We start from the raw sequence: 16,998 nt of genomic DNA on the forward strand, positions 1-16,998 counted from the left end.
CACCACCAAAGGCAAACATGTAAGCTATTGCATTATTGCAGTCCCTAAATGTGATGACTGTATTTTTTTTTTTTATTAGTCTTTCTTGTATTGCATTGTCTGCGGTGACCTCTGCCTATTGCTGTTTCCCGAGCACCTTTTTGGTGTTTCCTGTTTTTTTTTTCTCTGGTGAATGAGGAGTGTGACTGGGCTGTCAGACAGATTGATGTGTCATTAGAACCGTGTGTAATGTAGAGCCTGGTATATGATGTACAGAGCCCTGTGTATAATGTGCAGCCTGGTATATGATGTACAGAGCCCGGTGTATAATGTGCAGTCTGGTATATGATTTACAGAGCCCGGTGTATAATGTGCAGTCTGGTATATGATTTACAGAGCCCGGTGTATAATGTGCAGTCTGGTATATGATGTACAGAGCCCAGTGTATAATGTGCAGTCTGGTAAATGATGTACAGAGCCCTGTGTATAATGTACAGCCTGGTATATGATGTACTACAGGGGACGGAGTTGGTGGATTCTATAAGGGGTGTGGCTTGTGAGAAGTGGGAGGGGTCAAAGGGTGGTCGGGGTCTAGTGCCCTCCCCCCCACATCTTAAAAACTTCACCAGCCGCCACTGACTTAGACTCCGACTTTGATGTGACTTGAGGTCCATAGACCTCAAGATTACACAGGCATTGCCTCAAGTCATGTCAAAGTTGTGTCAAAGTCACGCAACTTTCAGGTTGCACAAGTATGAAAGGGGCCTTACTCTTCGATATACTGCTGTTCTTTTCCTATATTAACATAATAAAAATGTATTTTAAACAAATGGGTCTTGTTTTTCAAAGAGAGACATGAATCTTTAAAGAAAAAACAAAACAAAATAAAAAAAACACACATGTAATCTAGTGTAATGGATTCCTTTTTAAAATAACATCGTAAAAAATGTGAACTTATAAGTGAAGCCTGTTGTTTTATTTACTCGTTCATACAGTGTACATAACGAGTATTTGATTGTTGGAGCAGAAAACATATGTCAGAAGTGGGATTCGAACCCACGCCTCCAGAGGAGACTGCGACCTGAACGCAGCGCCTTAGACCGCTCGGCCATCCTGACTGCTGATTTTGACTTTACATCTACACTGACTAACGATCCATGTATGAATTAAGAATTTATAAGATTTATAATTATTATGTTTTTGCTTTTATTTATAGTGAAGTGCATACATTTCATAGTATACATGCATATGCTTTACATATATTTTACATGTACCTAATGTTCTTTATAACTAATTGAGTAGCCCCAGTGGCCTAATGGATAAGGCACTGGCCTCCTAAGCCAGGGATTGTGGGTTCGAGTCCCATCTGGGGTGTGTTGAACATTTTTTTTTTTTTTTTTTCCTTTTTGTTCATTGATTTTAATGTAATTCATACATTTTATGTAAACTCTAAAATTGCCATTACTGTTATTGCTGAATATTCAGTAGATTGCAATGAATTCCTAATGGAATGTCTTTGTTCCTACTAGACTTTAAATATGTCCCCAAGATGCAGATTTTAACAATTAATGGCCATCAAGGAGAAGGGAAAAGACGATTGGTCATATAAGGTAAATGTATGTATGTATGTATGTATGTATGTATGTATTAATTTGATCATAAGATTAGTTCATCAGTGCCTGGTCTATTGCTATTGAGCGTGTTGTTCTATCACCCTCTACTGGTAGAATGATAAACTGCACACACCATGAACAGCTGCTGAAATCGTTGCCTCTCCAGCACAGTGGGGGGTTATAGAGTGTCCATATACTTATAAAAATCCCTACTCTTAGCAACACATCATCTCCTTTATATGGCTTTTTGCCATTTTGATGCTACATATGTGTGCACCAACTCATGTATATGCAAACTGTCGTAGGAGTGGACTTTTGGATAAATATAGGCATGTGTGCGCCAGGAAATGTTCTGCTTTAGAGGTGAACATTGCAAAAGAAATGTGCTGATACTCCACAATAATGACTGTTCTTGTATGAATGTCTAGATGGTCTTTTGGCCCATACACAAAATCCCCCCCCAAAAAAAAAAAAAAAACAGCTTTCAAAGCAATCGTAGGATAATCTGATTGTTAGTACACAGCTTTCGATAGCCGATCACGACAGTTCATCTGATACTATCCGATCAGACAAGCACGAAAATCTTGTCCGATCGATACCAGATTGTAGGATTTTCATTTAATAAGTACAGTTGTCATCTGAAAATACAATATAACACATTGCATCACTTCCGAATTTTTATTCTGTCGTACGAGAATTTTTGGAACTTTTTCAAATTTCTACTTATGACTAGCAAGCAGAAATAGTTGGATGATAGGTCATCTGATTTTTGGATCCAGTGTACAGGGCATTCAATGGAAAAGGTTGTGTTATGCCCTGTACACACGGTCGGAATTTCCGACGGAAAATGTGCGATCGGATCGTGTTGTCAGAAAATCCGATCGTGTGTGGGCTCCATCTGACTTTTTCAGTCTGAGTGTCTGACACCCAAAGTTTGAGAGCAGGATCTAAAATTTTGCAACAACAAAATCCGTTTAAATTCCAATCGTGTGTAGACAATTCCGACGGACAAAGTGCCACACATGTTTAGAATAAATTAAGAGACCACAGCTATTGGCTACTGGCCCGTTTATAGTCCCAACATACGCGTTGTACGTCACCTCATTAAGAACGATCGTATTTTCCATCAACTTTGTCCGACCGTGTGTATGCAAGACAAGTTTGGCACAAAATCCGTCGGAAATAATCTGATGGATTTTATTGTCGGAATGTTTGACCGTGTGTACAGGGCATTAGTCTGCAAATGATAGCCAACCTTATTTTTGTTGATGTCAGAGTGGTAAAGATGATGTGCCCATTTAAGATGGGCGATATTGAGAGAAGGATGTCCTAATTCAGGCTTTTCTGCCGCATGGTAGAATATTGGGCGTTGTCTCCATATAATAAGCAGTGGTAAGGCAGAGCACATGTGTAAGGCCCCTTTCACACAGTCGCCTTTGTTCCTTCTAAGCAGGGGACCCATCGACTCCATCCGAGTTGGATTGGAATAGAAACAAATGTCACTTCTTGTGATGGTGGAAAAATGGACCTATGCAATGCTTTTGAGCGGCTCTATGTAAAAAGACGTGTGTCTGTTTGTAGCTGGAAACAAAAAGTGAACAAACAGTCCATCAATGTCCTTTGGTGTAATATATGGTTATTACAATCACCAATTGCGGAAAAAAAAAATATATGAAAAAGTTGCTAATGTTTCCAAGCATACAGTTAAATCAATAGTGTCCACCACTGTGTGCTCCAACACTCTTCATGCAATGGTGACTATCCCCTCACCTGATGTGCACTCACCTGAGGGATAAAACCAATGAATGGCCTATAGGTGCCTTCCCCCCCCCCCCCCCCACTATGGGGGATCTTTCATGATGTTCCAATCCTATGGGTACCTATGGGTTTATTGCTCTCCTCTGCTTGGGTTCACTTCCACTCAACATCACCAAAAGAGAAAACTGTATATAGTGCTTATCCTTTAAAATAGCCAGTCTTTATTTAACCACTTATTTATACCCCCCTTCCTGCCCAGGCCAAATTGCAGCGCTGGCACACTTTGAATGACAATTTGTGATCATGCAACACTGTACACAAATTAATTTTTTTATCATTTTTTTTTCACACAAATAGCATTTCCTTTTGGTGGCATTTAATCACCAATGAGTTTTTTATTTTTTGCTAAACAAAAAAAAACAAACATATATATATATATATATATATATATATATAGTCAAAACACATGGCTCTAGCCAGAGCTACAGTATATGATATGGTTTTGCTCACCCTAACAGGTACAACATCCAGCAAAAGATCCTCTCACACAACATGCTGCTGTATATCTCTCACCAAACACACTGCTCCTCTGACATTTCCAGCTCAGCTGGCAATAAGCAGGTCTGAAGGGGAAGTACTTGCCCTCTTCAATTAACCCCTTATTAACCCTGCCCCAGGCTGACCCTCTACACCAGGAATGCTGAATGTCATTTTGTTCTGAAGCAGGACTGTAAAGCTGGCTACCCCTGCAAGGCAATCTGCTGTTTATTTTAAACTTTCTGTTTCCTTTAAATAAAAGTGGGCTGCCATGACCTTACACGATTTCTTCAAACCGCATTCACCACTTGAGTATAATCACCACGGATATTTACAATATGTACATCTGTTTATTTAATGATATTATTGTTAGTTTTGTTTTGGTATGTATGTGCATGTATGTATGCATACATATGTTTAATTGTATAGTTAGATTATTGGTAATTAGTACATTATATTTGAATTATTAATTATTGTATGTATTTATAACAATGGGAATAGTTTGTTATTAACTATGGAGAAGGGGTGGGATTAAATACTTCTTCCCATTACTTTTTGGATATGTAAACTAAATTATTTTTTATAGTCCTTTTTTTTGTCTTCTCTTGTAACTAGTTGTTTTGGGATTGTCTTCTACTGAATAATGACTTCTTTTATTTTTTATTTTTTGTTTTTTTACATGTTCGAAATAAACTAAAACTAACTACAGTAACAAACTAACTACAACCATTTATATCTTACTACCTTCGATCTGTCTTTTTTTTTTTTTTTTTCAGACCTGGCCTGACTCGGAAGTAATCAGATGTAAATAGACTCATCTCATGTCTGTTTACATCCGCCTGCTTATAGACTAACATAAAGCTTCTCTTCGGATCTACCTGAAAAATTGACAGCCAATTCTGATTGGACCACTAGTGTAAAAGGGAGCCATAAGGATACATTGCAGACTGTATTTGATCCAAGCTCCTTAATGAGAGTAACAAAAACATGAAAGAAGCATCATGCTTGCTTTGGGCAGTTAAGGGAATCCCCATTGTTGTCGGGGCTCCGAACACATGTGTTTGTTGATCTTTAAGCTATGTTGTACAGTAATATTGCCAGATCACTGGCTAAAATAACTGTTTCCCATATCATTTGGGCAGGGGAAATATTGTTACCAATAAAAGCTGAACTACAGTCAACCAGCTAAATACACAGATAAAATACAAATATGCATACCATCCAACCGTCCCGGATTCACTGGGAACCGTCCTGGGATTTGATGCAAATTCCAGCATCCCGGCGAATCAAAGCTAAGTCCCGGAGTGGAGAACAGTGTCAGCACAAGTTCCTTTACTGGGCTCCTTTGATTTTCCTGGCAGGGGCGTGCTGCCGTGGGCACCATCGGGGCTTTTTTCAGGTGGAAACTTCTGCCACCTTTGACTCTGCTTACTTCTTACTAGAGGAGGGCGAGGGCGGTGCTGCTCTTAGCTGCACAGCAGAAGCTCCTCCAGCAGGATACATAGACACTTAAAATTGGAGATGCTCTTTTGCAGCAGCCCTACTCTGATGCTTTCTTAGGAGAGGATTTGTGGCAGGAAGAGAGCTCTGTATTGGAATGGGGGGGGGGGGGGATTTGTACTTGGTGGAGAACTTGGGAGTACACAGCACACCCCTCAACCCTGCATCTGTAGGTAGCACACCCCTCAACCCTGCATTCTATACACGCACATCCCTCATTTGTGTAACACCCCCCTCAACCCTGCACTCTATATAGGGCACCCCTCAACCCTGCACTGTGTACGCAGCATACCTCTATACCCTGCACACTTTTTTTTAGCATACCCCTCAACCTTGCACTCAGTACAAAGCACACCCCTCAACCCTGCACTCTTTATGTACAATACATAGTGCACTCTTCAACCCTGCACTCAGTTCATAGTTCACCCCTCATCCCTGCACTCTCTATGTAGATGTACAGTACATAGTGCACCCCTCAACCCTGCACTCTTTATGTAGTGCACTCTTCAACCTTGCAATCTGTACACAGCACACCCCTCAACCCTTCACTCTGTATGTAGCGCACCCTTGAACCCTGTGCTCTGTACACAGTGCACCCCTTAACCCTGCACTCCATACACAGCGCACTCCTCAACCTGGCACTCTTTATGTAGCATATCCCTCAACCCTACACTTCTTGCATAGCACACTCCTCAACCCTGCACACTGTATGTAGCACACCCCTCAACCTTGCACTTTTTATGTACATGTACAGTGCATAGCGCACCCCTCAACCCTGCACTCAGTACATAGAGCACCCCTCAACTCTGCACTCTTTATATAGCATATCCCTCAACTCTACACTTATTGCATAGCGCACTCCTCAACCCTGCACACTGTATGTAGCACACCCCTCAACCCTGCACTTTTTATGTACATGTACAGTACATAGCGCACCCCTCAACCCTGCACTCAGTACATAGCGCACCCCTCAACCTGGCACTCTTTATGTAGCATATCCCTCAACCCTACACTTATTGCATAGCACACTCCTCAACCCTGTACACTCTATGTAGCACACCCCTCAATCCTGCACTTTTTATGTACATGTACAGTACATCGCGCACCCCTCAACCCTGCACTCAGTACATAGAGCACCCCTCAACTCTGCACTCTTTATGTAGCGCACCCTTCAGCCCTGCACTCTGTACACAGCACACCCCTCAACCCTGCACTCTGTATGTGGAGTAGCTCTCAACCCTGCACTGCATGTAGGGCACTCCTGAACTCTACACTCTGTATGTAGTGTACTCCTCAAACCTACACACTGTATGTAGTGCACACCTCAACCCTCCATTTTGTAGTACACACCTCAACCCACCACTCTGTACACAGCGTCCTCCTCAACCCTGCACTCCCTATGTAGTGCGCTCCTCAACCCTGCACTTTGTATGTATAGCACGCCTCAACCCTGCACTCTGCCAAACCCTGCACTCTGTATGTAGCACAGTCTTCAACTCTGCATTCCGTACGTAGCATTCTCTTCAATCCTGCACGCTGTATGTAGCGCACTCCTGAGCTCTACACCCTCTATGTAGTGCACTCCTCAACCCTCCACTCCGTATGTAGCGCACCCCTTAGCTATGCACTCTGTATGTAGAGCTTCCCTCAACTTTGCACTCTGTATGTAGCGCACCCCTCAACTCTGCAATCTGCATGTAGTGCACCTCTCAACTCTACACTCTGTATGTAGTGCACCTCTCAACTCTGCACTCTGTATGTAGTGCACCCCTCAACTTTGCACTCTGTATGTAGTGTACTCTGGAGCCTTGCACACAGCTAATTTTATAGGTACAAGGAAGCAATGTTTTTTTAACCATGCCCCTTAAGCCCCTCCCAGACTTTAGCCCCACCCACAGTTTTCTCTGATGTACTATGCAGAATCTTGTGCAATCTAGGATGAATTTGGCATGCACAAATTCATCCTAGATTGCACTAGATTCTGCTTGACCCATAACTATGTTAATTTTGATGACCAATACTACTTACAGATACAAGAAATCACAATGGGCGCTAATTTCGCATCATCATACGCAAAATTGGCAATGGGTTTATGGAACCATCAATACATTTGGCAAAGCAACCCTTATCTAAAACATCTGTTATTTTATGATACAATGATGATATCATTATAATCTGGGATGGTTCTGGTGATGTTTAGGGATGGCCAAACGGTTCGCCCGGCGGTCGGTTCGTGGCGAATTTCGGCTGTTCACGGTCCGCCCAATCGGTGGACTATTGCCGCTGTTCGCCCCCGGCGGACTTACATGTTTACTGTGTAAAAGAACTTTGACCTATGATGACACATCCATCATGTGGTACAGGACAGCCAATTGAGACATTACAGCACATGGACACTTGGACATTCCCCCTAACTTATAAATAGACCCGATCCGGCGGCCATTTTACATATTTTCGTATGTCACTATAGGGAGAGGTTGCTGTGTGGAGCAGGGAGAGAATGCAGTAACCCAAATCGCTAGCTATTAGGTCCACAAAAGTTCTTTTAAGGACTGGTATTGTATAGGTGTAGTTCAGGATATAGGTTTGAGGCACTGCTATTCAAGTCATTGTTGCAGCAGCCTGTCTTTTGTTAGTGCTGAGAGAGGGACAGGACGCTGTGTGCAGCAGGGACAGTCAGTTTAATCATTAGCTGTTACTATTAGGTCCACAAAAGTCCTTTTCAGGACTGGTATGGTAAAGTAGTACAAGATATAGTTTTGAGTGCTATTCAAGTTATTGTTGCAGCAGCCTGTGTTTTGTCAGTTTAAATAGGGACAGACAGGAAGCTGTGTGTGGCAGTGAGGGACAGTCAGTTTAATCAGTAGCTGTTACTATTAGGTCCACAAAGGTTCTTTTCAGGACTGGTATGGTAATAGGCTTGTACACGTATAATATTCTTTCTTCCAAATATAGAAAGAATATTATACTTGACTGCTGCCCTTCTGCTGCAGTAGTCCTTTATGAGTATAGGGACTGAGGTACAGTCTGCTAATCACAACCTACTTTTTGCACAAAGGTCCTTCTAAGGACTGGTAAGGTATAGCGTACTAGGGTATATAGGGTTGAGTGAGGTACAGTCTGCTAATCCTTAAGGACTGGTATAGGTCCACAATATATAGGGTTGAGGTGCACTACTGCTGACTGCTGCCCTATTCTGCAGCAGTCCTTTATGAGTATAGGGACTGAGGTACAGTCTGCTAATCACAACCTACTAGTTCCACAAAGGTCCTTCTAAGGACTGGTAAGGTATACCGTACTACAGTATATAGGGTTGAGTGAGGTACAGTCTGCTAATCACAACCTACTAGTTCCACAAAGGTCCTTAAGGACTAGTATAGGTGTACTATTTGGTGTGCAGTATATAGTTGTGTAATACACGTATAAAATACTTGCACATATAGAAAGCATAGTATAGTGCATTTCCACTGTCCAGCATTGTGACTGCTGAGCGGTTCTGCAGCGATACTACAAAGAGTGACAAACGCAATCCAAAAAAAAAGTATTGTAACTGGTGTGATAGACCAGTGGCCCCCAAAAACAATAGATTGAAGCGGGGTATTATATACCTTCTTCCACATACATACTGCACTTCTGTAGAGAGTTTTGTCACAGGGTCATTTAAAAAATGACAGGCAGAGGAAGAGGCAGGCCCTTCCGCAGGGGTGGTAGGGGTAGGGCAGGAGCAACAGGCTTGAGCCAAAGTGGGAAATTGCAGAAGGTGCGTGCGATTACGTCAAAGGAAGCACCAGAATTGGTTGAGTGGCTCACTCAGCCTTACTCTTCTGCACCCTCTGCTGTGCATATTATGAGGGGCTCCCACCATCCCTGTGCTATGTTCATTATGAGGGGCTCCCCCCATCCCTGTGCTATGCTGACTTCCTCCTGGGGCTGCTTACGGTGCAGGTGTCAGTGCTGTATATCACGGTGCTGGTGTTAGTGCTTTATGTCACGCTGCTGATGTCAGTGCTCTCTATCACGGTGCTGGTGTCAGATCACTCTATCATGGTGCAGGTGTTAGTGCTCTATATCACGGTGCTGGTGATGATCATCATCTCCTGCACCCTCTTCTTTGCCTACCCTGACCTTCCCTCGCCTCCATTGTCTCAAGAGTCCTGAATTGTCAGAATTTCACATATAAAAAAAGAATGCTTGTAGTTGTCGATCCCAGATTCACCTCATACATGTGTTATGTCATTGGCCATGTGGTGGTACTATGTGTGCATAGCTAGTAATTATTTTGTGGCTGCAAATATGACCTGTAGGTTTGTAAAGTTCACCATCCCTGTGCTGTTCTGACTTCCTCCTGGGGCTGTACCTCTGCTGTGCATATTATGAGGGGCTCCCACCATCCCTGTGCTATGCTCATTATGAGGGGCTCCCAACATCCCTGTGCTATGCTCATTATGAGGGGCTCCCACCATCCCTGTGCTATGCTCATTATGAGGGGCTCCCACCATCCCTGTGCTGTTCTGACTTCCTCCTGGGGCTGTACCTCTGCTGTGCATATTATGAGGGGCTCCCACCATCCCTGTGCTGTGCTGACTTCCTCCTGGGGCTGTACCTCTGCTGTGCATATTATGAGGGGCTCCCACCATCCCTGTGCTGTGCTGTGCTGACTTCCTCCTGGGGCTGCTTATTATGAGGGGCTCCCACCCTCCCTGTGCTATGCTGACTTACTCCTGGGGCTGTACCTCTGCTGCGCATATTATGAGGGGCTCCCACCATCCCTGTGCTATGCTCATTATGAGGGGCTCCCACCATCCTTGTGCTATGCTGACTTCCTCCTGGTGCTGCTTACGGTGCAGGTGTCAGTGCTGTATATCACGGTGCTGGTGGCAGTGCTGTATATCACAGTGCTGGTGTCAGTGCTTTATGTCACGCTGCTGATGTCAGTGCTCTCTATCACGGTGCTGGTGTCAGATCACTCTATCACGGTGCAGGTGTCATTGCTGTATGTCACGCTGCTAATGTCAGTGCTCTCTAGAGGTCGACCGATATGGGTTTTTCTCTGGCCGATGCCCATATTTAGAAATCGTGGCGGCCGATGGCTGATATATGATGCCGATTCTTTTGGGCCGATATGTTAGGCCAATTTTTTATTAATTTTTTCCTTTTTTTTCCCCCCTTCATCTCATAAAATCTAAGTTGGACACCTTTCCCACTGGGGCGTTTTTCAAGCGATTTTGGGCTAAAAATAGCGCCTGTAAATTGCCTTCAAAACGGCTCCCCTGCAGTCTGTGTGAAAGCCCGAGTGCTTTCACATTGAGAAGATATGCTGGCAGGACGTTAAAAAAATAAATAATCCTGCAAGCAGCATCTTTGGAGCGGTGTAAACCGCTCCTCCACCACTCCTGCCCATTGAAATGAATGGTCACCACTGCTGAAGCACATGCAATGCGATTTTGCAGCAGTGCTTCACTGCCCCGCTAGCAGCCGAATAGCAGGGCTAAAATAATGGTAAATCGCTGCTAAAACTTGCAGCGTTTTACCGTCAACGCCTGCCTGATCCAGTGTGAAAGCAGCCTTAATAAGTGATGCAGAAAATTTCTTACACATTTATTAAACAAAACAAACCTACAATCAGTTCACTTGTATGTATAATTTATATAAAAAAAAAAAACTATTTATTAAATACACAAAAACAGGTACTCAAAACTTTTGGACGTTAAAAAAAAAGGGCTAACTTGCGCAAATACCTCTAAAGACCTCTGCGCAAATACCGCGTCACATAAAATATTGCAACCACCGCTATTTTATTCCCTAGGGTCTCTGCTAAAAAAATATATATAATTTTTGGGGCTTCTGAGTGATTTTCTAGCAGAAAATGCTGGATTTTTACTTGTAAGCAACAAGTGTCAGAAAAGATTTAGTCTTTAAATGGTTAAACTGAGAACTTCTACACCCAGAGTTCAGCCCATTGAAGAAGAAACATTGTATCACTTTGATCTTTTCTTGGCAGCCTGCCCAGAGAGGAGGAAAGTCCTTCACTGATGTCTTCAGGCAACTTACATTGACTTCTATTACAGAAGTCTTTTGCAAGTCGCGCTGAACATGTAATCAGCTTTTTTATCAGCGCAATCGGCCGATGCCGATTAATTAAAAAATGCCAAATATCGGCCGATATATCGGTCGACCTCTAGTGCTCTCTATCACGGTGCTGGTGTCAGATCACTCTATCACAGTGCAGGTGTCATTGCTGTATGTCACGCTGCTGATGTCAGTGCTCTCTATCATGGTGCGGTTGATCATCTCCTGCACCCTCTTCTTTGCCTACCCTGACCTTCCCTCTCCTCCATTGCCTTCATGCGCTCCACAGTCCTGAATTGTCAGAATTTCACATATAAAAAAAGAATGCTTGTAGTTGTCGATCCCAGATTCACCTCATACATGTGTTATGTCATTGGCCATGTGGTGGGACAATGTGTACACAGCTAGTAATTATTTTGTGGCTGCAAATTTGACCTGTAGGTTTGTAAAGTTCGCCTCCCATTGAAGTCAATGGGGCCCACCGCGAGTGAACTTTTGGCCGCGTTCGTGGTTCGTGTTCGCAAAACGTCCCGTCGGAAGTTCGTCCATCACTAGTGATGTTATCAAAGAGTTTGTTCAACACTGTAAGAATAATCCACATCGTTTATCTTTTACAGTATAACATCACCAGAACCATCCCAGACTATAACAGTGTAAATTTGCTGTACCCTCAAAATAACCCAGCACACAGCTAATAATGTCTAAACCGCTGGTGACAAAAGTGAGTACACCCCTAAGTGAAAATCTTCAAATTGGACCCAAAGTGTCAATATTTTGTGTGGCCACCATTATTTTCCAGCACTGCCTTAACCTTCTTGGGCATGGAGTTGCCACTGGAGTCCTATTTCCCTCCATCATGGAGCTGGTGGATGTTAGAGACCTTGAACTCCTCCACCTTCCATTTGAGGATGCTCCACAGATGGTCAATAGGGTTTAGGTCTGGAGACATGCTTGGCCAGTCCATCACCTTTACCCTCAGCTTCTTTAGCAAGGCAGTGGTCATCTTGGAAGTGTTTGCGGTCGTTACCACACTTCTATATTGCCCTGCGGACCAGTCCCCGAAGGAAGAAGATCATGCTCTGCTTCCTCAGAGCAGCAGGGAGCACACTCAGGTACCGGTCCATTACCACACGCTCCACATTCTGAGGTCCTGTCAAGGTCTCCGGATGCACTCATTTGAGAATGGGGTGGCTGGTTGCTGGAGTAGGTCCACTGATGCACTCTCTGGGCCCCGGACTGCCATAGTGACACCCAAGCGTTCCAGATCAAAATCAGACCTGCCCACTGTTCTTTTGGCCATCCTTGGACAGCAACTCTCTCAAAAGTCACAAGTTATGCCTCGACATCATCGGCAGGTGTCATTTTCTGTAGGTGGTAGGAGGCACGTACCATCTTTGGTTCCACTGGCACAGGAGGTGTGGACCCCTTTTTTAGTTCCACTAGAGCCTCTGCAAACTGCCAGTTCATCTCCTGCTGGGCTGCCTGTTGTGCTGCAGTGACCTCTGTGACTTGGCGGTTCATCACCTGCTGGGCCACCTGTTGTACTGCAGTGACCTCTGCAACTTGGCGGTTGGTTTCTCACTGAGCTTTATTGGCATTTAAAATGGCCTTTATCATTTCCTCCATCTTTAGAAATTGCCCGCTAAATTCAATACATGTGGGAGATTAGCTTGTGGAGATCACCTTTTCTCGAAACGAGGCCAGGTTTTACAATGATCCCCGTTCATTGAAGTCGGAACGTGTCTCTGACTTCAAGTTGCAGGGTAAAGTCGGACCCTTCTGAGTCAAGGGCCAGAGCCTTGCTGTGCTCTCTTTCTGGTCATTTAAAGTCCACCTGAGCATGGACTCAAGTGAACCACAACACCCGGACTGGAAACATGCCTGCCACAGAGGCTGGAAAAACCTGGGCCGGATTTCGGTTCAGTCTCTTACAATAGAACAAATGCAAGGTGATATACCGATTATCGATGACCTCACCTCGTATATCATCACTATATATATATATATATATATATATATATATATATTCTTGTATATATACACATTGTACAAATCTGTTCCAATGTATAGCTTGTTGTCTCATGTATGGAGAGAAGACTTCACTCTCCCCACTAGATGGCAGCATTTGCTAGGCAAATAAAAAGCTGTTTTCAGCCGAAGTTCCATCAGCTTGAGAAAGGAGCGTGCACTGTGCCCCCCTTTCCAGTGCGTATGCTCCGAAATGCATTGCGAACCACGCCAGTGATGTCATCTCACCCAGCGCTGCGTATCAGCACTCTCCGTCAGATCTCAGCTGCTCTCCAACCCTCGGTTTGGATCCCACTCGAGCACCCCAGTATCCTGCTGGACAGGATGCCCAAACCATCTTAACATGCGAGACGTGGTTCCCAAACACTGCATTGACGATCGATAGCGTGGATCACTGGTCCCCTATGTGCCTGTACACAGATACCTCAATGTGAGTTTTTAATGCACTTTGTATTATTAAATATTGCAGTCCATACTCAGAGGCGCCTGTGTTTTTTCTCTCTCTCTTTTTGCGTATTTGGAGTTTGCTTCCGCTTCCCCTGCAATGCTTGTCTTGACACAGTGGACTGATACCTAATACAGAGCTGGTTTGCTCAAAGGGCTTTTAATGGATTTGTATTATATTTACAACACCCGATAGGCTGCGCCACCACCCCATTTTTTAAAATGATTGTTAGTCACTGCACAAAATCTTTCCATTACGGTGACTGGATTCTTCCCAATGAGATTTTCTCTTCTTTTTTTTTTCACAATTTATTGTGCATTTATTGTGGTACACTTTTTTGGATTGAATGGATATATATAGAGTTAAGTAAGTTATTAAGGATGTATATTGATCTGTTTATCTGAGTTAGAGCCAAACTTTTACTTTATTCTATTAATCATCAATCATTAAGTTTTGCATACACATGGTCCGTCGCGAACGTGCATTCGCCATTGCGTGCCGTTCACTAATGTGCATGTGCGCATTAGCATGGCCATATTGGATATTGGCATATTTGCCAGTTCTGCTCAGAATTCTTCCCTGACAGTGCTGCAGGTCACCCCTTACCTTAAGTGTCCCTCGTCTCATTCTATAGTTCAAAAGTTGGGAAGTATGAATGTTTTCATTTTATGTTTAAAATCTTTTTATTTTTTTCATTAAAAAAATAACATTACAAAACATTCACAATCACATATAACATTCCTACATCCGCAATTGCATATAACATTCCTAGCGTAAGCATACTAAACAAAATTGAAAACATCCTTTGATATATACCGTAATTATTTCTAAACCTCTCTCTCTCCAAGAAGAAAAAAAAAATTCAATGATATTTCAGTGTAAATAGTGAGGAACTATTGGGTTCCAATATTGGACATCTCTCAGGTTCCACCTATCAAAAATACTAGACTTGTGCAAAACTGAAAATTTTGCGTTCATTTCGTTTTCATTCATAAAATACATAATTTTGTACTGTTATATTCGTTGTTACATTAATTTGTTTTTGGATAATTTGTTATTTCTGTAGAGTGTCGATATTCTTTATACTGAATCTCGAATCATGTCAAATTAATTTGCTATATCCGCTATAATTTCTTTTGTATTAGTTGAAATTCGATATTTAGGTATGTATATGTAGTGCAAAGTGGATTTGCCTTTCGTAAATAACCCCCAATATCTCTTCTCCTCTGCTCAAATACAATACAACACCCTTCTCACTCAGTTCTCAGGAATGCACTTTGCTAGTAATCCAACCTCCAGCACATGAATCAGCTGATTGCACTGTAAGATTTACTTTGAGTTAACCTTTTGTTTCATTAGATCTTTAACGAATTATCGCATCATGTCGAACTCATTCCTTAAATCGGCTATAATTTCTTTCATATTAGTTGAAATTCGTTTTTTTTTTTTTCCTGCGGATATTCGGATGCATCTGAATGTCTGAAAGATGCAAAATTCAGCCGAATTTCGATTTGTTACGAAACGAATTGCACATGTCTAAAAAATACCCCCTCTAAAACTACAAAACTACCACCCTGTATTTATCATCCATAAACACGTCCCTTTTTGTTTAACCTTAAAGACCCCCTGAAATATAAAAAGTGAAATCATTGTTAATTTTGTTTGATTAAGGGTGAATACTGAGACAGCTATCAATCCGATTCACCTAAATGACCATGTCCCCTTGCAAAATATTAACCGTAGTTATACTACTTCCTAGTAAATTCCTAATTCCTAGTGTAAAAAATAAAATAAAACATTTAATATATCACACCCCTAAAGTATAGAAATGTGAAATCATTATTTAATAATTGTTGATTTAAAGTGATTACTGAGACAGCTACATAGAGCTATCAGCCCAATTTACCTGAATAGCAGTGTCCCACAAAATATTTTCCCCAATCACACAGTACTTTATACTAGTCAGAATTTTTTTTTCATTTTGGATAGAGTAAGGGAGGGTCATAACCTCCTGTCAGCTTTTTTTGTCATCTGTGTTCCATTGGCAAGATTTCCTTTCACTTCCTGTCCCATAGCCAAAACAGTAAGTAAGAGAAAATACCTCCAAAATTAGGGAATCCCAGCATGACACGAGAACTAATATCCCCATTGGAAGATTTTTCCAGTTCTGTTGAAAGTTCAAAATGTTGGATTTTCTTTTACTTTCACTAAAAATAAAAGCAGAGTTTTGCATTCATTATACTTTAAGTGCCTGTTCACACTTGTGCAATGTCAGACATCTCATGGGATTCGAACCACACTGCTGTGCAGATCACATGCGATGTCTGTGCAATGAAAATTCAGCCATACATATTGTATGACTGAATTTACATCACATTTGGACCAAAATCATACAGGACCCTTTTTTTTTTTTGTCCGCACCAGAGTCGGATAGCATGGGTGTTCACACCCATGTGATCCGATCGCTGTCCAAATTCACAGTTCGCACTGCGATATGCGAACCGATATGGGGGTGTCATTAACTTTCTATTGACACCAGCAGCGTTTTGCATAGGGCAGTGTGAACTACCTGCAAATTTTTGCTGGTTCCCGCATTGCATTGGTGTGAACCGCACTAATAGTTAAGCATCCCAAGATATTTGCAATGAAAACTTTTGCCCTGGTTAACATGTGGGTTATACTGTATGTCTAGAGGGGGATGAAGTCATTCTGGGTCAACCCTGTACTGCCTATGGGCTGTTTGCCTGCTATGCTTGTACAGGACATTATTGTAAGGAATACTTGTTGGTAACCGTCACACATCATCCCGGCTAACTAATTAGCTTGCAATAGGAATCAATTGCAACATGTGATATAAGGGGGTGAAGGCAGTCAAGAAGCTTCTGCATGGAAATTGCAGCATTCATTGCTGTCTATCTTTAAAAGGGGCACTCCTGTTCACTGTTTTGTAGCAGTTAAAAAAAAAATTGTCAACTTTGCTTATCATCTACAAAAAGGTTGCTAAATGCCAATTACACAGATACATGAGAACCAATTAGTTGGTTCCGGATACAAACTGGTCCTGTAGGT

General features: G+C 42.4%; 2 non-coding genes across 2 annotated transcripts; one reads left to right on the forward strand and one right to left on the reverse strand.

The window, feature by feature from the left end:
- Positions 1 to 1,014: 1,014 nt before the first annotated feature.
- TRNAL-CAG (transfer RNA leucine (anticodon CAG)) lies at positions 1,015 to 1,097 on the reverse strand. Its single transcript has one exon. It is a non-coding gene; the product is annotated as a tRNA-Leu (tRNA).
- A 183-nt stretch (positions 1,098 to 1,280) lies between these two features.
- Positions 1,281 to 1,353, forward strand: TRNAR-CCU (transfer RNA arginine (anticodon CCU)). Its single transcript has one exon. It is a non-coding gene; the product is annotated as a tRNA-Arg (tRNA).
- The last annotated feature ends 15,645 nt before the right edge of the window (positions 1,354 to 16,998 follow it).

This window comes from Lithobates pipiens, unplaced genomic scaffold, assembly GCF_037356315.1.
Source record: "Lithobates pipiens isolate NorthernLeopardFrog02 unplaced genomic scaffold, aLitPip1_a1.2 Scaffold_27, whole genome shotgun sequence".
Taxonomy (NCBI): Eukaryota; Metazoa; Chordata; class Amphibia; order Anura; family Ranidae; genus Lithobates; species Lithobates pipiens.